This window comes from Lynx canadensis, chromosome B2 (genome assembly GCF_007474595.2).
Source record: "Lynx canadensis isolate LIC74 chromosome B2, mLynCan4.pri.v2, whole genome shotgun sequence".
Taxonomy (NCBI): Eukaryota; Metazoa; Chordata; class Mammalia; order Carnivora; family Felidae; genus Lynx; species Lynx canadensis.
The window spans coordinates 141,825,173-141,850,510 of NC_044307.1; the positions used below are offsets into that span (position 1 = coordinate 141,825,173).

Sequence of the window (25,338 nt, forward strand, 5' to 3'; positions counted from 1 at the left end):
GCCTTGGTTTTTGGCCATGATGAGACTGAGAGCAGGGAAGAGTGAGTATGCCTTGTTTAGTGACTTATATAATATTTAGATTTGACTTTCGGGTGCCCCCCCCCCCCCACCTTAAACATTCCAGTATTTACTGGCACACTATAGTGCAAATGTGAAAAGGAAACTGTTAAAAATTTATTTTGTAATTTATACACCAGCATTTTTTATATGGAACTGTGCGTATGGCAGCTTTTCCGTTTGTGTGAACTGATTCTAAAGCTTTTCTAGATTAAAAACTGTAGGTTGCAAAACATGTGGGTTCCCCCCCCTGCCGCCCCCCTTCCCCTTTGCAGTTACTTCTTTATCACTGAGTTGTCCTTCCAAGCCTGGTCTAAATGTGCTTGAAAATTACCATCTGCTCCCTGCAGTTTGGAGAGGGCACGGCAAGACTAAGGTGGAAAGCTGTCACTTCGAATATTTTCATTCAAACTTTCACACCCTTCTTGTCTAGTTACATAACTGCATACAGCAGGACTGGTTTCAGCCATTTGGTCTTATCCTAATTTTTAAAGGGGGGGCATAGGGAGAGATTGTTTAATTTTAAGAGCTGGGGCACAGTACTGCTGCAAATTTGAGAATCTGATAAACCGTGAAAGCATTCAGCATTTAACCTTCCTGCTCATTAAGTCTCTAGCCACGTCTATGGCATAAGTGAGATGAATGAATAAAAACACTCATACTTATGGATACATTTTCTTATGCAGAATTTGCTTTTTTACAAGTTTTTAATGCTATATTCACAAATTTCATTTTCTGAAGTTGGTATAGCATAGATTAATGATTTCATAGTTCTTTATAATCTTATTTGATGTTCAAAATTTATTTAGATCATATCGGAAGGATTTGGATTGCTTGTGTAATTTATATTTTTTCTGTCTTTTTTTTTTTTTTAAACAGTCTTGAAGTCTTTTATTTTTTTTACATTTATCATGCCATGAATTCATAGGGAATGGGTTCCAACAGCTCAGGCTCCTTTCCAGTGGTTCTCACAAAGTGTGCTTCTCTGGGTGGGGCAGGCTGGCGCTTCGGTTGAACCCAAGTACCTTTCTCCTTGGCTTCCTTCTTTTCTGATCACTTTCCTTCACACGCTTCAGGAAGCTATCTCAGCTCTTGGAGTGCTTAATGTGCTCAATACGTACATTAGTTCTCTTAGCAAGAATCTTGCCCTTCACTTGTTTGTTTATGACAATGCCAATAGCATGATGGGTAACACTGTAGACTCTTCCAGTTTTGCCACGGTGACATTTGTGGGGCATTCCTTTTTGAACAGTGCCCATTCCCTTGATGTCCACAATATCACCTTTCTTGTAGATTCGCATGTATGTTGCCAAAGGAACAACTCCATGTTTTCTAAAAAGCCCAGAGAACATATAGCGAGTACCTCTCCTCTTTCCCTTTGTGTTGGTCATTTTGGCGAATTACTGGAAGATGGTGGTTCCGGCCGAAAGGAAGCGTAATTTATATTTTTAATGTCCCTCCTTTTTAATCTCAAAATTGATCTATTTTGGTTTGATTGGAATGAACAGCCACAGTAGGATTTGGAGATGAACATGACGGACGCCTGTTAGTGTAAACTGCCCATAATTTCTAATAGGAACAAGAAGACCATTAGAAAATGGGACTTATGCCAATAAAAGGTAGTAAGATAAAATGATAGTCTTCCTGTAGTCCACGGCTGTAAATTTTGATTTTCCTGCAAGTTTATATCTACCGTCCATCCCAAGCTGAAGACCATAGTTTCTACCCTTTTATTTACTTGGGGCTGACTGTAAGAGAAGTAAAGAATTCAGTCTTCAGTTGGAAAATTCTGGTTCTGACTTCCATTTAATGGAGTATTCAGTAATTCCCGCAAAAGATGGTTAGTTACTTGTCAGTGATTGATTTTTTGAGGAACAGCATTCTCTGCTCTTCCTAATTAAAACAGTGGGCTGAAAGCAAGATATTTTCTCTTCTCTCTCCTCTTTGGTATTTCCTAGCCTGTGATAATCTGTCTCTTCAGAAAAAAGCCTTGTCTGTCGGAGCGCCCTGTCTGTGCCAGGGTATTTGCCTGTGGTTCAGCCACATTTTATAATTTCTCTAATGTCACAAAAACTTGCTTTGGAAAAAAGACGTATGTTCTAGGCCTCTGAGAACAAATGAGAGCCAGAGAGCAGCTGTGTCAATAATCTTACATGGTGTGGTCATGAGTGTGTGATAGCGGTTATATATAGAAGAGCGGGGGGGGGGGGATATAGGGATTTTATGGAGGCCTAAGTGGGTAGGCCTGACAGGAAGGTAGGTCACATTTAAACTGACTTTTTAGTGAGAGAATAATAGGAGTGTGTGTCTGTGTGCGCTGCGAGTGTATCATACTCTTTTTTTTTTTTTTAAAGTTTATTATGTATTGAATTATAGACGAGAACGAGCAGGAGAGGAGCAGAGAGGGGGGGGAGAGAGAGAGAGAGAAAATCGCGAGCAGGCTCCGTCCGCACGTCAGCGTGGAGCCCGTGTGGGGCTCGAACTCCCGAACCCTTGAGGTCATGACCTGAAACTGAAATCACGTGTCGGACGCCTTCACGACCGAGCCACCCAGACACCCCTGTGTGGGTCACACTCTCCACAGTGGAAACAGTATATCTGGTGTTTTATGATCCGACACTTATATGCTGTGTTGAAGAGCAGTGTGATTCTCCTAGGGCTAAAGACGTTGGAGAAGGTGATACAAGTTTGGATTGGGAAGGAAGAGGAGAGAAAGATGGTGAATGGGAATGGTCTTATGTACCGTTCCAAGGAATTTGAACTTCGCCCTATCTAAATAGGAGCTCTTTGTGGGGCACCTGGGTGTCTCAGCCTGTTGAGCGTCCAGCTCTTGATTTGGGCTCAGGTCGTGATCCTGGGGTCGTGGGATCCAGCCCCGCATCGGGCTCCACACTGAGCATGGAGCCTGCTTGGGATTCTCTCTCCCTGCCCCTCTCTGCTGCATGCGCACTCTCTCTCTTGCTCCCTGTCTCAATTTAAAATAAATAACAGCGTTTTCTGTTATTGTGGGAAGTTTTAAGCTGGGAAGGAATGAGGAGATCTGTATGTCAGAAGGAGACCCGTAAGTCAGAAGATGTGGAAGGTGGAAGAAGGGGGAATGATAAGTGCGACCTTACTAGAGCTGGAGGGGTAGCGCTTGGTCCAGGGTGTGTTTAATAGGTTGAATACACGGATCTTAGTTACCAGTATCAGGCAAGGCAAGGGAGGGCCTTGGGGCACCTGGTGAGATGTCGCTACAGAGATGCAGGAATCCAGGAGGGGCAGCAGATCTGAGAGAAGGTAGTGACTTTGGTTTTATGGTGGGAGCCTGCAGGAAGCGGAAGTGGTCAATGGGCAGGCTGGAAGAGGGTCAGGGGAGTTGTGGATGCTGAGAGAGAAATGTGAGGTTCCGTTCTGGGGTTGCTGTGTGGCTCAGTGGTTCTAGGCCTGGCATCTCTTCAGAATCCATTGGGAAACTTTAACATAAAGTGTACATGGTGAGCCCATCCCCAGCAGGTTTATTTACTTGTCTTGGGTGGGTTCCTTGACCCTGTGTAACCTGGGGTTGAGAATCACGATGGTGGGTTTATAGTAGAAGCCCCAGGAAAGGATGTGCATTGCCTAAGGAGAATAAAAGAGGAGGGACGAACCTTGTTACCCAGGTACTTAAGGGGTGAATGGCAAAACAGGAGATAGTGAGCAAGCCTGGTAAAGAAGGCAGAGCAATGGGACGAACACCGGAGAGTTGTGCCGTGAGAGAGATGGGGGTGGGGCCGGTACAGAGGAGTGTGGATGGCCAGCGATGTCCAGTGCCCGTGGATACGGTCAAGAAGAAAGAAGGATTAAGAAGTGGCCAGAGATTTTTTTTGGTTTTTTGGCTGTGATTTGATAGAGCAAAATCACAGTGTTTGAGGAGGTGAACGAAGAAAGGCAAGGAGGCGGTGAATGTAGACTGTTCGTTTGAGTCTGCACGTCTTGTCCCATGAGGTCCTGGTTGCTTCTGCGTTGTCGAATGCCTGCTCTGTGCCCACCTGGGTGCTGGGGCCCAGCAGTTTCAGTTTTGACTAAGCGACTTCCTTACCCCGGGAGGTTTATGGTCTTGTGAGGAGGCAGGTGAAGAGGGGACGACTTAGTTCAAGATGATGAGTTGAGTTTCATAAGATGAATACGTCACTTAAAAGGTGGGCCTTGTGTCTCAAAAGGTGGGCCTTGTGTCTCAGGTGGAAAGGGTAGCACCAGGGGGCAGGGTCGGGGGGCCAGGCAGTCTTGCTTGTTAGAGGGACCTGCCCTGAGTTGCATGCGAGTAGCTCACTTGAGGTGATACTGGAAGATGGGCTTGGGTCCCAGAGAACTCCGAATGCCAAGCTGGGAGGCCTGACTTGATCCTGTAAGCAATATGGAGCCTTTCGAGTTCAAGGGGGGAGGAGGGGTGAACCTTGAAATTAGCATTTTAGGTAGATCATTTTCTGCCCACTGCCTGATGAGGAAGGACAGAAATGGAGAGAACCTGGAGATGGGGAACAACCTGTTCCGAGCAGAGTAAAGTAGGACCCCAGTGGATTTGTATGGTAGGGACAATAAGGGGTGAGACTGAATATTTGTGTCCCCACAAAATTCATATGTTGGATCCTAAACCCCAGTGTGGTGGTATTAGGAGGAGGGGTCTTGGGGTGTGGTCCTGAGGACACAGCCCTCGAGAATGGGATTAGTGTTCTGTAGAGCTGCCCAGAGAGCTCCCTGGCCCCTTCTACCATGCGACGACACCATGAGAAGGTGGCTGCCTATGCACCAGACACTGAATCTGCTGGTGACTTGATTTTGGACTTTCCAGCCTCCAAAACTGTGAGAAAGAAATTTCTGTTGTTTATAAGCCACTGGATTTATGAGAATTCTGTTATAGTCTGAAGGGGCCAAGACAGGTTGCTGTAAATCTGTGTAGAAGGGAGACCGGGCGGGAGGCACAGAGGCTGATCGTATTGGGGTAAGAAGGTGCAGGGTGCTAGGGGACGAGTGTCGGATGACTCCACATTCCCGCTTTGGTCGGGAGAGAAGAGTTTGGCTCCAAGCCAAGAGCCTGAATACAAAAGGAGAGGCAAATTTTGTGGGTGATGGTGATGACTGATGATGGATTTGAGTTTGGAAATACTGAGTTTGACTTGGTTGCAGTTAGTTGTGTATCAGAGGATACTGGAGAGAGTATTTTGTATCCTTTTTTCCCTTTAAGAATCTTAAAGAAACGTATCTGCTCCGTTCTCCTAAACCTCCCTGTGAGATAGATACAGGGTAGTCGTTTTCTTTATTTTACAGATGGGGGAGCTGAAGCAACTAAAATACTAAGTGACTGACCAAAAGCGTGAACAGCAAATGGAACGTAGGTTAATGAATACCCACCCCAGTTCTGTATTCGTATAGTGTGGACAGTTCTGTGTGCATATAGTAATTGCCAAAAATGTGTTTTCAGTTGTTGAATGGATGACAAGTGAACTGTGATGCTGCACACGGCTCCTGGGCGTTTTGGTTGGGCACGGCACCTCTCTGAGCCTCCGGTTCTTCATCTGCAAAATTGGGTGCGTGGGGCCTGCAGAAGGGAGAAGGAAGAGACCCTTCCTGGTTTGAACATTCCGTGTTTCTAGACTTTCAGTGCCATCATCTTGAGATTGTTCTCTAAAGTAACTAAAAAATAACGTGCAACCCCTAACAGATGATTTATCTTCTACCCTTTTTTTCTTCAAGTAGAGAATGGAAAAATTATGTCTGTAGAACACAGTGAGCTAGAAATGGCTTGTGAGAACTAGTTCTGTATTTTCTTAAAATTAATCTTCTCCCTCATAGCAAAGCCTCATGTACTTAAAGTAATTGAATGGGCTGCAGGGTATACTGGGAATTGTAGTTTTCCACTTCTTTGTGTTCTGAAGATTAATAATCTTGCAACCCTCTGAGGGAGATAAGGAGAGGACGCTCTCTGACAAATTGTTATCTTGTCTTTCAGAAGTGTGCTTTGAGCAGTGAATATACCCTCAATGCCTCCCTTGGGCTTTTAGCTCGATTCTAAGCAATGGTAATATATAAAGTATGGCTTTAAAATTTTTTTTTGGCTTATGATACTGTACTTTTCTAGTGGTGTCTTTAATCTTTTCTTTTGGCCTAGTTTTAAGAAAGTTTTTATTTGTATCAAGGTTACAGATGTAAATGGTTTACGAAGACCGTGGTTTTACAAGATCTACTGTAGAAAAACAGTAGTCCCCGCCTTCCTTCCCCCATTTCACTTCCCCAGAGGCAACCACTTTGAACTCTTTTAGTTAGTGGATTTTTCGAGGATGCCTCCATATTTTTCAATAACGCTTACTTGTGTTGCTGCCTTCAGTGTCTCACTCTGTCCTCATCATAAGCATGGATCCTTCATGCCCGCTCGTTCTCCCTGTATAGCTTTTTCGTGACTTTGGTTTGCTCACTGTGTATTGACATTATTGAGACTGGGGAAACTTGTTCAGAAATGAGCCATATAGTAAACTTTTCTCCTTTCCTGCTCAGCTCTTTGTTTTTCTCTGAGTTAAGAGTTGGTTCTTGCTTACTTTTCTACATGTACTTACCACTCACTCCACTTAGGATTTTTAATTAGTTACAACCGCCCGCCTTTTGTTGTAAGATGTTCAGTTCCAACAGGTACGTTATCAGTTTCATCTTGTAGAGGCGTCTCTGGTGGGTTCTCTGGCTGGCTGGGCCCTCCCTGGGTTACCTCTGTGTCAAGTGCACACTTCCGGGGATCTCCCCTTACTTACTTTCATCTTGGAATTTCCTTCCACCTCTCTTCCTGTGTTGCATCTCTGGTTTCCTGGATTCTGTGTGTTTCTTCTTTTGGTGCAGCCCATCCTCCAGTAGCTTTCTCAGGAATGTTGTGGGGAAGTAAAATGTTCAGATCTTGCATGTCTGAAGATGTCTTCATTTTACCCTCATACGTGACTTACCGCTTGACTGGGAATAGGGGTTTGGAAATGATTTTCCTTTAGAATTTGGAAGCAGTTGCTTGACTGTCGTTTAGCCCCTGGTGTTGCCGTTAGGAGACCTGAAGCTGTTCGTCTTGCTTCCTGGTTCTTTGCGTGGGGCCTTTCTAGATGCTGCCTGTCCACACTGCCTGACCGATGTAGCACCTCCTTTTCCCCAGTGTCCTTCAGTTTCACCTAGATCCCTTTTTACCCACTGCCCTGTGTACTCTTTCAGCCTTGGGGTCATGTCTTGAATTACTTCTTTTATCTCCCTTACTCCTTAATTTTCCCTCTTCTCTCATTCTAGGACTTTTGTCACCTGATACTGGACTTACCAGACTTTCTACTATTTTGTATGTCATTGTCTTTTTATTCCCGGTTCTGGAAGGATTCCTTGTGCTATTGCATTTTTAATTTGCAAGGCTCTTTCTAGGCCTCTCCGAGCCCCTCCCCCACCCCTGCCCTCCTTCTTCCCTGCTTCTCCTCCCTCTTTTTTCCTTTTCTTAGTTCTTTTTTATTTTGTTTTAATAGAATCCTATTCTTGTTTCACGATAATTTGTTATATTATGGAGACGTTAATGATTGTAGTGTGTTTTGCATCATTTCGTTGCCTTCTAATTTGCCTCCCTCCCCGCCCCCCCCCCCCCAGCCTCCCGGTTTATTTTGGTCTCTGTTTTCCTGTTGAAGGCTTTCCTCAGCCACCAATGATTCTTCCTTGTCCAAATGCCATAGGAGGGCTTGCTGACCATAAGATCTACTGGTGAGGTACCTGGGTGGGCTGTTGAGGGGAATTTAGGACGCCCCCACTCCTATTCCGTATATATTTAGAGTTTTCCTGTTGGACTGGCCTCAGATTGACCATGGGAACAGGACAGTTGGTAGGGTTGTATGAAGGTATCTCCGTATTCAGTAGATATTGATCAACCACAGCACTCCTATAGCAGTGGTTCTGCAGAACCGCTGTGTTTCCCCTCCTCTGGGAATGAATCTCTGGGTTTCTGCCAGGTTGAGGGAGATGCTGAGCTTAGTGGGAGAGACACCCCACCCCCACCTCCCCAGCAACCCACTCTGTGCCCAGAGGTATCTGGTACCACCGATTTCCGAGCCTTTCGAAGATTCTCCCTCATCAACTGTGTTGGCTGAGTTAGTTCCTAATTGTCCATCTGTTTCTTGCATCCAAAATTTTGTTGCCGTTGTTGTTCCTGTTCTTGTGGGAAGCAAACAAACAAACAAAATGAATGAAAAGGCAAACCGTACTGTCATTTTTGTTTGGGGGAGGGAATGATAACTAGATGTAAGTGTTGAATCTGCGATGTTTATCCAGCGTCTTTCTAGGTTATAAATAGTACATTTACATTTGTGGGTCTGACCTGTGTGTGCTACTTTATAAATTCCTTTGTAATTTATGTGACTATGTACTTAACTGTGAGTTACAGTCTGTCCAATACATAAACAGAATTGTCACAGACATTAAAATGTAATTAACAGCTCAAGAACTGTCTACACTCTGTGATCTCTTTTGAGTGGCTTATACTGTTCACAAGTTGAAAACGTGGTTGATTTTGCAAGCATCATGGAAATTATTTCATTTAAATGTGCCTTAGTGCATCTTATTTTCTGTGTAGACATCTGAAAATGACTTGTGACCACAGTCTTTCCCTGTACATGAATACCCCGTGCAGCATGGCTTAGTGCAGTGCTGACTTGTTAAAATGGTATTTGTTTCAGAAATTTTATTTCCCGTTGAAGACACATATGTACACACGCCAGTGTGGGTGCGTGCACATGCGAATAATCCGTCGTGGCACTCTTGCCGTGTCTTCCGTGCTTCAAGGGTATGGCATGCTCTCGGCCTGGGAGTGGGAGCGTGTCAGGCCGCATTCTCAGCCAGCAGGCCCCCCCACACCGTCCTGCAAATGCTCTCAGCCACCTTGCGATGACATGGTCCGCGGCTTGCACGCTAGAGTCTTCTGGGGCCTCTCTTTCTGCCCCTTATTACACCCTCTGATGGACAGCTTTGGTCTCTGATGACCAACAGAAGGTGTACAAATGACATTTCTGGACCTACTAAAGAGGAACAAAGGAGATTATCTTGCTGGATATTAAAATACAAGTTTGATGGTAGTGTGAGGCGCCTTCGTGGAAAAATTTGTGGATGTCCAGTTAGAGCCTGGTGGAAGTCCTTGGCCACGCCAGCAAGCTCTGGTGTCCTGGGGGCTTGGCCAGCAGATGCAGGAAAGCCAGCTGGAAGCAAAGAGCTGCAGAGGCCTCACTGCTTGAGGGGACCGGAAGAGTATGGAAGACTGTTTGCTGGCCTCCTTTTCCATGGGCATAGCTGCTAAGAACAGAAGTTTCCCCACCTCGATGGTGTAAGAGGTATGAACAAACCGCTTCCTGGGGAAAGCTGATGTAGCGATTATTGGAATATTTGGTTCTTCAACCGAATGTGCTAAAGAGCTCCTGGATGGTGTCATTATCAGAAATACTTTTATATACTGGGGCACCTGGGTGGTGCCTGACTCTTGATCTCAGCTCAGATCTTTTAAAAAAAAATTTTTTTTTTTTTTTAACATTTATTCATTTTTTGAGAGAGAAAGAGCACAAGCAGGGGAAGGGCAGAGAGAGGGGGAAGACACAGAATCTGAAGCAGGCTCCAGGCTCTGAGCTGTCAGCACGGAGCCCGATGCGGGGCTTCAAGTCATTAAACGCGAGATCCTGACCTGAGCCGAAGTCAGACACTCAACCGACTGAGCCACCCAGGCGCGCCTCAGCTCAGATCTTAATCTCGGGATTGTGGGTTCAAGCCCGTGTTAGGCTCCGCTCCGGGTGTGAAGCCTATTTAAAAAAAAAAAAAAAAATAAGTACAATATAGTATAATATAGTATAATGTAATATAATGTAATATAACGTAATATAATATAATATGAATATTATATTATATAATAATATATAATATATATAATTTTTTTCACTTTGGTTATATGTGAAAAGTATCTGAACATATTATTTGAAGTTTTTAAAATAATGCTTTGGAATACTTTTATTTTTCTCATTTAGGCTTTCTAAATGTCTGTCTTTACAGATTAAGAATACGAATGAGAATCTACTTGCAATGTGACTTTTGAAAAATAGTGTTTCATTTCAGAAGTAGAGCAGCAGGTCTCGAACTGTTCTCTTCACACGCCCTCCCCTTAAATCTCACTCCGCGCATTTGGGTGCAAAATACAAGCGCTCTATGGACAAAATAATCTTTCATAAAAAGACAGATGGAAAACCCCCCACAGACGTTTGTTTCAGGAATTAACTGAACATTCGGGATGGGTTGCTGTGCTGTTAGTGATCGGGTCTTCTTCGTCTTCTTCACTTCATCTTCTCGCTCCTGCTGCACTTGCCACTCCTCCCGGCGCTCTGCACACACTCCCGCCCTTCCTGCGGGTCCGTCCATGCTGAGCAGCCGCTTCATCCTGCATCTCTGAGGCAGGAAACTCGTAGCAAGCTGCCAGATGAATGCTTGTGTCAGTGCTGAACCAGGAATGGATATCTGATTTGTTCCTTTGGATCAGCCTTCCTCGTGGCCCTTACTATTTGTTGGGTGGTTCGGAGAAAGTGTAACTTTTTTTTTTTAATGTTTATTTATATTTGAGAGAGAAAGAGAGAGGGACAGAGCATGGGTAGGGGAGGGGCAGGGAGAGAGAGAGAGAGGGAGAGAGAGAGAAAGATGCATAGAATCCAAAGCAGGCTCCAGACTCCGAGCTGTCAGCACAGAGCCCCACGCGGGGCTGGAACCCACGAACCGTGAGATCATGACCTGAGCTGAAGTCAGACAGTTAAGTGACTGAGCCACCCAGGCGCCCTCAGTGTAACTTTTCAAAAAATGAGCTCAGTTACTTCTAATCTTCCTTCCTAGAGAAAATGGTGTTTCTTTAGTTTTTGTGACTGACGGACTTAGATGCCCCGTCGTTATCATTGCAACATTACAATAAATATTAATGATCTAAACAAAATATGGTGAAGAACTGACCTTAGAAAATAAAAATTCTGAAAGGCTTTCAGACCAAACACAACCAAATAACATATTCAGTATTCAAACACAAAACTGTTCAGGACAGTAGATGATGCTACTTAGAAACAGGATTTAAAGGGGTTTTTTAATTGTCCCTTTTTAAATATGGTATTTTTTATCAATGTGAAATTGAAAGATTTTGAAGAGGAATTCATCAAAATTATTACAAAATAGAAGAGGTGACAGACTAGTGAAGAATAGTGGTTATTGGGGTATCTAATTTTAAGTGATTGAAGAAAGAGGCACTGGATGGTTTATAAAGCTTTTCTGATTAAAAAAATAAATTTAGTTTTTCTCTTCAGTGCATTAAATCTGTCTTATCAGTTGAATCTTTCTATTTAATTTTAATAGGTGTACTGTATATATGTTTTTCAAAAAGAATTTGAAAATCTGGAAATCTGTATTCAAATTTGTGTCAGAAGTGGCTAAATTCTCAGATTGAGTAATTCTAGCTGTTTTTCCTAATGGTAATTCTTACAAAGAGACTAAACAAAAACTTTCTGTATCTCTCTCAGATCATTTTTTTTTTTAATAGTTCATTCATCTTCCACTGGCTCAGCATCTGGCTGTAAAAAGTGAATAATAGTATTTATTTGATAGAAATTCATTTTACATTTTTGGATGAAAAGTATCATTTGAAGATAAACATTGAAGATTACAGCCATCTTATAAATATTGACTAAATTTATGCTCAAATTAATGAATTTTTAAGCTGCTAGTCTGCATAAATTTGATTTATCTGAAAATAGAACTAAAGAAGAAGAGTGTCAGTGATGTATATTAATTACTCTGAGGGGTTGGGACAGATAAAGACTTCATCTTATGCTGTTTTTTTTGGTCACGCCGATTTAGTAGGCTTATAGGCATGCGTGTGGAAGCCACCAAGAGTTAATATGCGTGTCAGGTAACAGTGAAGGAATGGATTTGTCCAAAGTGAGCTGTAAAGTGAATTTCCTTACATCAGATTTCATGTGCCCATTGAGATTCCTTAAAGAAGTAAGAAATACTAAATAAAGTGATGCGTTCCTATGGGGGGAAATTGGTTTTGAAAACCAGTAGTGAAATCACACTCGACTTCAGACATCTGTTGAAGATGCCTATTTAAGTATCTTTTCCAGTAATGTTTTAATACTCATAGTAACAAGACAGAGTAGTTGATAATTACAGATACTACTGATTGCCCTGGTGAATGTTCCCTACCCATCAGGGAGCGAGGGGAGTCGGACAGGGGGAGGGCAGCCAGTCCGGATGTTGTCTGCCTTTTCCAGGACCGTCTTCACCCTGAGGACTGCTTGGGTCAGACTCTGCTTCTGTCGTCATTCCTACTTGTCCTTTTCATTCCAGAGGGTCCCAGCTCTGTAACACCCTGGATCACGGGGTCTTTGAAGAAGTTGGAAAGCCAGTGGCTGAAATACCCACTCCCTAGCCTCTCCTTGTTAATGGACATGATCATGCTGCATTCTGTTGGGTGACAGTGGGAGAGGCTGGAGAGAGCTCCCTGTTTCACTGGGAATTTCCATCAATCTCCCTTCTTTCTCCCAGCTAGATGCATATATGGTAGGGTAGCAAGTCCCAGTTCTGAGGCCCAGTCCTGGCTTGTGCTAAGCGATGGGACTCTGGCAGGGAGCTCCAGCCTACATTCTGATGGCTGTTTATAGCTAGACCCTGCCTGACCCTGAGTACAGTGCATCCCGCCTGGTGCCCAAGGCCAAGGACACGTGGAAGTGTCCTAACTTCAGGGCTCAGGATAACATGGAGCAGATCTATTTGCCATCTAACAGATTCACTAGGTTGGTTTCATTCATTGTCCTTTACACATCTGTAGTTTCAAAAGCGTCTTTTGCTTTGGTGGCTATGTATTGAGGACCTTGCTTTGAAGTAGGTCCCGTCAGAGACTGAGTCTGTGTGGTAGCTTAGAACTACTGGTGGAAAAACGTGGATTCTGGATTTTGCGGGGAGAATAAAAATACGTTAAGCAGTACTTGAAATGGTAGTGTATATCCCCATACATAGGAAAAAGAACCGCTAGGTATATTGTATTTGAACGTTACGTGTATGTTTAAAGTTCCAAAAAATTGTATGACATTGGACTCTAGACCTATAGCTAATATTTTGTTAAACCTATCTGTAACAGTATTTAGCGATGAGTCTGTATTCAAAAATTCTCTAATAACATCTAACAGACAACAGTCATCATGTCTGAACCAATTTCATATTTGTGATTTTCATTCTTGTTCTGTGATTCTAGAATTTTTGGATTTCCTAGTATTATGCTTGAGGGGGCTTTAGTGTGTATCTCAGTAAGTTTTGTAACTAGAATTGAAGGTTTTTTTTTTTCTCCCTTGTCAATAATATGGAAAAGGAAAGACTACCCATTGATGGCGATATACAAACAAGTTAGAAACTATGACGACTTTCACAGTTTCTTCTTTATCGCACAGCCTGTGTTCCTTATGTGTACCCATATGAACTACAGTCTGTGGGATAGAAAAGTCAAACTTCTGGAGAGCAGGGCTTATTCATGTCTTATGTGCAGGCACCTCGCTGGCCTAGTTCCTGACAAGTAGGGGGTGCTAAATAATTTGTTAAATGAAGGTAGTAACAGAACATTGAGGGAAGCCCACTGAATGGTCTTGTTGACTTATGCAACGGACAGTGGAAAAAAGGTCTTTGATAGAATGAAGATCTTTCCTCTAGATGCTCTCACTTGCTCATAGTCTTTGGGACTGTGTGACTGCAGGGACAGCCTGCATGTCCTTGTTGCGCCGCCTCTGTGACATGGTTACGGGAGCATCACCATGCAGGTGTAGTGTTGTATATGTATGTATGTCCTGTGTCCTAGAATGCTAGTACCTTCCAGGGCCAGTTGGTACTTGGCTCGTTAGGAGTTACAGAAGCTGTTACTTCTTTTTTTCTTTCTTCAAAAAAAAATTTTTTTTTTAACGTTTATTTATTTTTGAGACAGAGACAGAGCGTGAGTGGGGGAGGGTCAGAGAGAGAGAGGGAGACACAGAATCTGAAACAGGCTCCAGGCTCTGTACTGTCAGCACAGAGCCCGACGCGGGGCTCGAACTCATGGACCATGAGATCATGACCTGAGCCGAATTCAGACGCTTAACTGACTGAGCCACCAGGTACCCCTTCTTTTTTTCTTTCTTGAGGAACAACAATGTGCTTTTTTTCTGATGGCTTATTGGTGTTAGAATGGCTTATGTATACTTGAACACTTAAGTTTTTGCTTTCTGTTTTTCTCCATGTTCTTAGATTCAAAAAATAATAAATATATGCTTATATAATGTGGCATGAAGACAAACGATATATGACCTTGAAGTACCATATGACAGGGAGGGTGGAGTAGAGTCTATGCTGACTAGAATAGACGTGGATATAAGCATCAGCTGCTTCTTAAGGTGAGTGATCTTGAGGAAGCTGCTTAACCAGTCTATATTACAATTTCCTCCTTATTAAAAGATAGCTGTAATTACTAAATGAGATCTCATGTGTGGAAGCAGGTAGCCTAGGACCTGGCATTAAATGCTTAGTAAAGGCTCTTTCCCCTCATTTCATCCTTTCTTGGAATCCTGGCTGATCTCATTAGCCCATCAGTTCCTTGTCTGTCTTGTTTTAGGACTTGATAAACATTTATCGATAGTTTCCATTCAGCAAGACAGAGCCTTCTAGGGACAGGTTAAGGGGGAGGTAGGCATTTCGGAAATAATAAGACCACACAAACTTCTCTCCCCAGCTGCTCCTGCCACGCTGTTGATGTTCCACAAACCTGCTGGTGTGGTTATCCTTACGCTTTCTGTTTTTTGGCTCCTTGTTTTTCTACAAGCTCTTTCTTGCCTAGAGCTCCCAGGCATCTACCCATCCATATGGTACAATGGCCAGGCTCCTCCTTCCGGGACTCTCCCTTTCTCCTTCCACCACTCTTTGCATCACTGTATGCTCAGCTCCAGTGAGGCAGTGATCACACTGGACAGTTAATGTTTCTTTTTTCCCCCCTCTCTCTGTAGTACGTTATTACTCCCCCCCCCCAAGTTTATTGAGGAATAATTGACAAATATAATTGCATATATTTAAAGTGGTCCATGTAGTGGTTTGGTATACACACACACACACACACACACACACACACACACACATTGTGGAATGATTCCCAAAATCAAGATAATTCACACATCCATCACCTCATCTGGTTAACTCGTGTGTGTGTGTGTGTGTGTGTGTGTGTGTGTGTGTGTGTGTGTGTTGAGAATGATTAAGATCTACTCTTAGCAACGTTCAACTGTACTATATTGTATTATTAAGTATAGTCACCATGCTGTACATTAGGTGCTCAGAACTACTACTTATAACTGAAAATTTACACCCTTGGTACGTTTCCTCCTTCCCCAGCCTCTGGTAATCACCATTCTATTCTCTGTTTCTATGAAATTGGCTTTTCTTTGTTCTTTTTCTTTAGATACCACATATAAGTGACACTCTACAGTTTTTATCTTACTCTGTCTTGGCCTGTTTCACTTCCACATTAATTCATGTTGTTGCGAATTGCAGGATTTTTTTTTAATGGCTGAATAATATTCCATTGTATGTGTATCATTTTCTGTATCCATTCATCCATCAATGGATATTTAGGCTGTTGCCATATCTTGGTCATTGTGAATAAAGCTATAGTAAACACGGGGGGTGCAGGTATGCCTTTCACATCCTGCTTTCGTTTCCTCTGGATATGTACCCAGGAGTGGGATTGCAGGATCATAATGGTAGTTCTGTTTTTAATTTTTTGAGGAACTGCCACACTGTTTTCCACAGTGGCTGCACCAATTTACATTCCCACCAACAGCGCACAGGGGTTCCCTTTTCTTCACATCCTCGCCAATGCTGTTATTTCCTATCTTTCTGATAATGACCATTCTAACAGGTGTAGGGTGATGTCTCATTGTGGTTTTGGTTTGCATTTCCCTGATTCTTAGTAATGTTGAGCACTTTTTCATTTATCTGTTGGCCATTTTTATGTCTTTGGAAAAATGTCTATTCAGGTCCTTTGCCCATTTTTTATTGGATTATTTGGGGTTTTTTTTGCTATTGAGTTGTAGGAGTTCTTTATAATATTTTGGATATTAACCCCTTATCAGATACACGGTTTGCAAATGTTTTCTCCCACTGTGTAGGTTGCCTTTTCAATTTATTGTTTCCGTTGCTGAGCAGATGTAGTCCCACCTGTTTACGTTTGCTTTGTTGCCTTTGCTTTTGGTCTCTTATCTAAGAAATAATTGCCAAGACCAATGCCAACGGGCCTTTTCCCTGTATTTTCTTCTAGGAGTTTTATGGGATCAAGTCTTAACATGTAAGTCTTCAATCTTTCTCTAGTTAATTTTTGTGCATGGTGTGTATGCGTTCACTTTTATTCTTTTGCCTGTGGATATTCAGTTTCCCCAACACCATTTACTGACGAGGCTGTCTTCTCCCTATTGTGTGTTCTTGATGCCCTTGTCAAAAATTGAGGGTGTGTGTGTACATTTATTTCAGGGCTGTGTATTAGGTTCCGTTGGTCTGTGTGCCTGTTTTTATTCCAGTTACCATTCTGTTTTGATTACTGTAGCTTTGTACTATAGTTTGAAATCAGGAAGTGTGATGCCCCAGCTTTGTTCTTCTTTCTCAAGGTTGGTTTGACTAGTTCTGGCCTTTTTTGGTTTCGTGCAGATTTTAGGATGGATTTTTCTATTTCTCTGAAAAATGCCATTGGAATTTTCTTCACCTGTTGGACTCTGAGTGAATTGGCAGCCAGGGATCATGGATTTTCAAATCTTTGTTCCTGACACCCCATGCAATGCCTGACACATAGGACGCCCCTAGGGAACATGTGTTGAATAAATGGGACCGGGGCACAAATTTTGGTATCCATGTAAGACCAACCTATAGGTTTAACAGTTGGAAAATTCTGAGTTAGGCCACTTGTGTAGAATTTCCTGTCACTCTGATTGCACAGTAATTCAGTTTAAGTTACAGATATATTTTGTAAGTAAGTAGTTTTTTGTTTTTTGTTTTTTTAATTTTTAAATGTTTATTTCTTTATTTATCTAGAGAGAGAGAGAGACAGAGAGACAGAGTGTGAGTTGAGGAGGAGCAGAGAGAGAGGGAGACACAGAATTCTAAGCAGACTCCAGTCTCCCAGCTGTCAGCACAGAGCCCAACGCGGGGCTCTAACTCATGAACCGCAAGATCATGACCTGAACCTAAGTCCGAGGCCTAACTGACTGAGCCACCCAGGTGCCCCTGTAGTTTCTTTTTTCTTAGAAAACATCCTTCTAGTGAAGCAGTGATCATACTCTGAGTAGAGGACAACTCATACTAATGTATTTTTCTTACTGTAACCTTAAAAAAAATTTAGACAAGAATATTTTTGTGAACTCTGGTATAAAAATTAGAGACTGATCGTTTTGAAAGGGAGAAAGAGTGATTTCCGAGAGAAGTGAAAATATGAATATATGTCCGTGAAGACCCACAGCAGTACATTTGCTGTCTGCAAACTGTGTGCCATTTTCCGCTGCCTCGCAAAGAGTTTCTCAGGCCTCCTCAGAAACAGCGACTCTTCCATCTGCTCTCCTGTCTCTCCTCCCAAAGCTGTGGTGTCCTCAGCCTCATGGGGCCATGCCAAAGGGTCATGTTTGAGGTTGCCTTGGTTTCAGTATTGGTTAACTTCTCGGGTTTAGTTTATTTTAGGGTAGGAGCCCCGGCTTCAGGTGTACCAGATTTCCCGTCTGACGTGTTTATTAGGCGTGTGATGTGGCTAGTACTCACCTGCCCGGCCGTGGGCGCCTCATCTATGAAGTGAGAGGATGATGTCCTCTACCTTACCAGGTTGGCAGGAGAGTGAAACACCACGGCACAAGGCCTAGCGTATAGGTCTAGTGCCTGTCGTATAGTAGACCTGAGGACTGGGATGCCACCTCCCCCTCCCGTCTCTGGATAGATGATTCTCCGAGGCCTTGGGTACCATTTTCAGTGCCTTCTCTTCTTGCACAGGACCTCTCTATGCTGGCCTGCCCCTCCCCTCCTTCTGCCCTTGTCTCTAGTTCCTCCTCTTAGACAAAATCTGCCTTCTTAAATATATCCTGCATTTTTGTGCTGCTGTTTTTGATTTGGAAGTCCTGTTCTCTTTACTTACTTATCTCTGTCTGCCGGGGTCTCTCCTCAAAGCTCAACTCCATTTCCTTCATGGAGCTTGTCTGTGTCTCCAGAATGTGCCTAAGTGTATTTCATCTCGGTCACAGTGTGTTGGGTAATTTGAGTACTGGTCCTTTGATCCTTGAGGGTCCTTGAGAGCAGGAGCCATATCTTGACTTCATTGTTGTGGCATCCAGCAGAGTAGCCTGCCGTAGTAACTGATCGGTTAAAGATTTGACTTTAGTTGGCATATAATATCTCCTTTTTTACCTGCTAAAATTTACAGTGTACTTTGAAAGATCGTCTTTAACTTGCCACTTTGAGTACAGCCATACTTTGTTTTATCTCACTTTGCTTTATGGCACTTCACAGATATTGTATTTTTTTTTTTTTTTAACAAATTAAAGGTTTGTGGCAACCCTGCGATTAACAAGTTTGTCGGTGCCGTTTTTTCCGACAGCATTTGCTCACTGCACGTCTCTGCCTCATTTTGCTAGATCTTGCAGATTTCAAACTTTTTCATTATTAGTATCATCATTTGTTAAGGTGACCTATGATCAGTGATCACAGCTCACCGAATGCCCAGTTGATGATTAGCATTTTTTTTAACAATGAAGAATTTGTAAATTAAGGTGCGTACGTTGGTTTTTAGACCTACCGCTGTTGCGCACTTACTAGACTGTGTAAGTGTGAACGTAACTTTTACGTGCACGGCGACACCGTAGGGTTCATTTGACCTTGCTTTCGTGCAGTCTTCACTTTATTGTACTAATAGGGAACCGCATCACAGTGTCTCTGACGTGTGCCTGTATACAGCTCAAGAGTGGTACCTAGATGAACATTTGAGACTGATAACCACTTACTCATTGTTCCCTCATTCCTTCATTAAATTGACCTTAAGTGCCATTGTATCGTAGTGTGTGATATAGCAGAAAACCCATTAGTTAGAAGTAAAGAATTCTTCAGTCTCGTAGGAAATGATTGTATGGACTAGAAGATCAGATTTCAGAGCTTTACAAATTGTTGAGAACCATAAGCTTTCTTCATATCTGTGTTCATCTTTCAATTCAGTTAGTGAAATCTGCATTTTATTCTCTAGGAAAGTATAGAGTCATTTGCCATTTATTTAAATTAATTGCATTTATAATACTCCATGGTGAAAGTTGAGTGAGGTGAAAAAGAGATATAAGGCAAGCTGAATTATATTCTGGAATAATGTTTTTGTTATTTTCATTCCATACTTTGCATTTCGGCGTGAGAATAATAGAACCTTGAAATTACTATAGTCTTTCTCCTGCCAGCTCACCCTCACAAAGTAAAGATGCCAGACTCGGCCCAAATTTAAAAGTATCATGTTTTTGCCAGTGTGCTATTGTTGAAAATGAATTCTTTAGGGGAAAAAAGTCACAAAGAAAGCTGTACTTATGGAGAATGTTTTCTTTGTTTTCTTTTTCTTAATAGAAGGATGGCTTACTGCCATGTTTTGTTGTTGTTTAATATTATAGAGGTTTTATTGCGGCTCTGTTGGTGATTACAAGAGTGCTGCATTTTGGCTACAAACGTAGTAAATGTGATGAAAATCCCCTATGTTGTACATTGTCTGAATAACATGTTTATATAACACGCTAAATACTTCTGTTGGAAGAATTGCTTTCTTGAAAGGAGGTTGGAAGTTCCTTCTCAATTTTTAGTGTTACTGGAGTATATTTTGTTGAATATTCCAGATTACATGGGTATTTTAAAAACATCCTTAAAAATTTTTATTTGCCCACACAATCATTTTTGAAGTCAGAGTTCTGAAAAGATTGAGAATTGTATCTCTGGATAGTACTGTTGATTTTCTTGTAACCTACTGGCCAGTGAACGGAGTTATTTAAAGAAATGTGTCCAGGGTCTGTATTTTTTTTAGAGTAGATCACACTCATGTCACATGCACAGACTAGTCCATTTGTATTTCTGTTTATAAAATGATATTGTGGTTCTGTATGTCCTGACCCTGAACCCATGGCCGTGGTAGCCTCGTCTCTTTCCGGCCTGTGGACTCATGTTGAGTCCTGGCTTCCCCTTGTGATCTTGGCCTAGCTCTTGTCTTCTAGACCCTGTCATGTCTAGCTGTCTCCTGTAGCCTCTGCTCTTCCGTGTTGGTCCAATGATTCTGCCCAGTGCTATAGCTTATTCAGTTTGAGATTCCAGTTTCTAATTGTTAGAGGGGCCTCTCCACCTGTGTGTGTCTCTCACAGCTCAGTTCTGAGTATCTCATTGGCTTCTTCTTCTTTTCTTTTTTTTTTTTTTTAATTTTTTTTATGCTTATTTATTATTGAGAAACAGAGACAGAGCACGAGCAGGGGAGGGGCAGAAAGCAGGGGAGACACAGAATCTGAAGCCAGCTCCAGGCTCTGAGCTGTCAGTGCAGAACCTGATATGGGGCTTGAACTCACAAACCACGAGATCATGACCTGAGCCGCAGTCGGACACTTAACCAACTGAGCCACCCAGGTGCCCTTTTTTTTTTTTTAATGTTCATTTTTGAGAGGGAGAGAGAGAGAGCGTGAGCAGGGGAGGGGCAGAGAGGGAGGGAGACACAGAATCCAAAGCAGGCTCCAGGCTCTGAGCTGTCAGCACAGAGCCCGATGCGGGGCTTGAACTCACGAACCGCGAGATCATGACCCGAGCCTCAGTCGGACGCTTAACCGACTGAGCCACCCAGGCGCCCTTATGTCATTGGCTTCTTACCCGGGTCCGTCACTAGCCCCATAAAGTCCTGGCACTGCCCAGTCACTGGAGTCAGCCACCTGCAAACCCTGCCTGGTGATCCCCTCACTGCCCACATCCCGCTAATGGCTAATCCCTGCAGATTTTTTCAGACTTCTTCTGTCTCCCCCTGCCCCCCCAGCTCCGCACCCCCTTCTCTGTAAGTTGAGTTCTTTGCCATCACTGGTGTGGGCAGTTGTTTTAGCTTTCCAAACAGTGACTTTGTCTCTTTCCTGCTTCTAGATCATTATTATTTTGAGGTCCACGGACCCCAGATTGTTCATAGATGGACTGCAGGAAGCTGTGAACCATTGGGAGCTAAATATTAAAATTTTCTGTATGTGGGTGGGTGCATTTTTCTGGCCATGATGTTTGCAAAGCATCTATGAATCTCAGGTGGTTGAGAACCAGGTTTTGTTTAGTTCTTCCTTCATACGGAGTCATCACAGTAATCTTGCTCAGATGTACATCTGATGTGTTAGTCTCCTGCTTGCATTTCTTTAGTGAATTCCTGTTAACAGTAAAATCCAAACTTGTCAACCTGTTGGCATGGCCCTTATGATCTGATGCCTGTCTTGCTTTGCAGTCTTAGCTCCTACTGGCCCCTTCCCCTAGACTTTGGATCAGTTTCCTGAAATACCTGCAGTTGGAGATTACACCATGTATGGTTTCATCTGTGCTTTGTTCCACCCTTCCCTCCGTCGGAGAGGATCTGTACCTTCTTCCCCTTCTCTCCTTGCTTCTCATGTCTCTCTCTCCGTGAGATCTCCCTTGTCCACTGGCCCCCACTTTAGTGATACTTCTCTGTGTTGAAATTCCTGGTTGGTATTTGGAGGTGTCTACTTCTGAACTTGTGATCTTCACTTAACACATTAGAACTGCCTGTCCCTGGAGTACCTGGGTGGCTCAGTCAGTTAAGCGTCCGACTTGAGCTCAGGTCATGATCTCACAGCTCGTGGGTTCTAGCCCCACGTCGGGCTCTGTGCTGACAGCTCAGATCCTGGAGCCTGCTTTGGAGTCTGTGTCTCCCTCCCTCTCTGGCCCTCCCTAGCTCATTCTCCTTCATTCTCTCTCTCTCTCTCTCAAAACAAAGAGGAACTGTCTGTCCCTCAAGTCTCATTGCCAGTTACCTGTGGGCCTTCTCACATAACTCTATTAATTCTTGACTTTTGATTAGTTGCCTCTTCAAATATTTTGAAGAGCTTGGTTCTTTTCTTGCTCCTGCTCTATGGTCTTGATCAAGCAACTGCCCTTTGTCATTTGTATCATGACAGCTAGGTATCACGTTCTGCCTTCTGTTTTTGCTGTGCAGTGCTACTCATTTGGAAGTGCTCGTGTGGTCTCTCTATTTATCTTTCCTACCATTTCAGAAACGGCTTGTATCAGCCAGCATCCTTAGTTGTAAGCAGTGAACACCGAGGCTGGCCATTCCAAGCAGGAAAGGAAGTGTAGACTGGTTACTGGGAAGCCTACAGAATCGCCAGGAAGGCTGAAGAACTGGGCCAGCAGGAAGTGCGGGCACAAGGGAGACTGATGCTAAAACTAGGACACAAGGGCAGAAGTATCCACTGTCACTTAGCATGATGCCTAACATCATGACCCACAGTTTGTCCATCATCGCCCCTACTGGTGTCCTAGTGACACTTGTGACACACAGTCTGAAGTTGTGTGCTGCTGGGTGTACTGCCAGGAAGAATGCTTCCTGACTTTGTTTCATTGTGTTACCGGCTGAGTTAAAGATCAGGGCATGTGCATCTGATTGGCCGATCCTGGGTCACGTGCCAATACCCAGCTGCCGGGGAGTTTGGGAAAATAAGTGTGTACTTTCTTCGGCCTCTCTTTTGGGAGGCCGAGTCAGCCTCTACAATTCCGCCACCAGTTGCAATGTGGTTTTCTCCCCACTTGCCACCAAGTAATTCTCAGACACCATTTGGGTGTCTTGCAATTTAACTCAGTTCTGACACCACCTACCTGGAGAAAGCATCAGATCCCGCAGGTTAAGGGCTCAGTCCTGCAAGTCAGGTCTCCCACCCCGACTTCAGGTGGTACTGTCTTTTTGTCACCTGTGCTCCTGACAGACTGGTTATAGATCCAGAGGTTCCAGTGACTCCCTGCTTGAGCTTAATTAACTTCTAGAGCGGCTCACAGAACTCGGAGAAGCATTTTTACTTGCTGTACTTCTGGTTGATAGTAAAATAGTGGAACTCAGGAGCAGCCAGATGGAAGAGACGCATAGGGCAAGGTGCATAGGAAGGGTCGTGGAGCCGCCGTGCCCTCCGGACACAGCGCTCTTCCTGAATGTCCACGTGTTCACCACCCTGGAAGTTCGCTGGAACCCATCCTCTGGGTTGTGACGCAGGTATGATGGGTAAATCAGTGGCCATGGGTGATTGATTTCATCTCCACTCCCTGGGGTGATTGATTTCATCCTCCACCCGCTCCCCTCCCTTCCCAGGAAGTCAGGGGGTGGGCCCTCTAGTCACGTGGTGGTTCTCCTGGCAACCAGTCCCCACCCTCAGATGAGTTTTGTCTGCCGCCTCATTAACGTAACAAAAGGCGCCTTTTATGGCTCTCATCACTTAGGAAATTTCCAAGAGTTTTAGGAGCTTGGTGCCAGAAATGGGAATAAAGACCAAATATGTATTTCTTATTACAAATCACCGTATCACGGCCTCCTGTCAGACCCGTGAGGTGAGAAATTGTCCACCATGTCTTCCACGTGAAGAGCGCGCATGGCCCGGGCAGTCGAGGGGACAAGCAGGTGGTCACCACACTGCAGCTCTGCCACGTGGATTGGCTAGGCTTTAGGAAGTTGGGTTTTTTTTTTTTTAATGTTTATTTATTTTTGAGAGAGCGAGAGAGACAGAGCGTGAGTGGGGGAGGGGCAGAGAGAGAGAGAACGGGAGAGAAACACACAGAATCCGAAGCAGGCTCTGACCTTGTCCGCACAGAGCCTGACCCCCTGGGCTGGAACCCACAGACCGTGAGATCATGACCTGAGCCGAAGTCGGAAGCTTAACTGACTGAGCCGCCCAGGCGCCCCAGGAAGTTTTTATTATGAGACCAGTGTTATTACTTACATAGTAGTTGATCATTTAGCAAGTTTTCACATCGGCATCTCATTCAGTGAGACGCAGGGAGGATTTTAATGCCATTTTTTAAGGAGGGAGTTAGGGAAACTGGTGGGCAAAGAGGCAGTGCAGTCTAGCGTAGGACGTGGAACCGGTAAGGGCGGAACCGGAGCTTGCCCCCTTGCTTCTGGCCCCAGGGCCCATGCGGGCTGTTCGTGTTGTACTGGCTGGCAAGGCACTGTGCCCAGATGCGCGGCCGTGAGGGCTCAGAGCGCTGTGGCCACAAAATATACACTCACACGCAGCCCCTTCCAAGTTCAGAGATGTGCGCTAGCCTATCTGGTTCTGCGAGGCCTAATTTGGCATTTTGTATTCTTGTTCGGTCCGCTTGTGTTGTTTAGTGTTGTAACATCTCTCTGGTTGACTGAAGCCATATGTCATTCAAATGGAACCTGTACTTTGGCATTGGCCTGACGGTCACTCAGCTGTGTAGTACAGCAATAAAAATTATGAAAACTGTATCTGTTCATTAGGCCACTGGAGTTCACAGGCGCTTTTGCGGCCGTGCCCCACAACTCTGCACTCCGGCGAATGGGAATGCAGTAGATTAAGCCTTGGTAGTGTTTCCCTCTGTGAATTAATTGTATGTTGTTTCACAGTTTGCGGACTGTGAGCGGAGCCACTCGGACGAGCACTTTAAAAGATTATGACAATAGGGAATGTGTCTGGGGAATGAACTGTCCCAAAACAAGTGGCATAAGAGGTGTTCTGGATTTTTTTTTTCCACGTCACATTAAAACTTCTGCAAACTCTTAAGAATTTTAAGGGCGTGAAGTAGTTTTTCTGTCATAGGGACAGAGAGTTTCTATCTTACTATTTGTATAAACTATCACATAGTTCTTATTGTGAATCAAGATAAACGTGAAGGAGGCATGCATATACACGCAGAGTGGTGTGTGAGTGCGTGTGTGAAGCTCAGCGTCCCCGTGTTTCAGAGTAGTGAGCTCTCACATCTCACTGGAAAACTGAGAGTCAACTCTTCCATAATGGTAGGAGGAAAAGAAAGCAAAAAACAGCAGGAGCAAAAATCTCACACTCTCTCTGTAGCAGCAGATGGCACACTGTCACCGGAGGAGGAGACCCCTTCCACGTTAGATTTTGTTTTATTTTATTTTATTACTTTTAAGTACACTTCACGCCCAACGTGGGGCTCAAACTCATGACTCCTACATCAAGAGTCATATGCTCTCTACTGACTGAGCCA

The 25,338-nt window shown here is 43.7% G+C and overlaps 1 protein-coding gene and 1 pseudogene across 8 annotated transcripts in view; one reads left to right on the forward strand and one right to left on the reverse strand.

Moving 5' to 3' along the window:
* Positions 1-25,338, forward strand: part of ARID1B (AT-rich interaction domain 1B) — a 433,036-nt gene that overhangs the window by 86,561 nt on the left and 321,137 nt on the right. The window lies entirely within an intron of this gene.
* Positions 932-24,769, reverse strand: LOC115514561 (annotated as a pseudogene).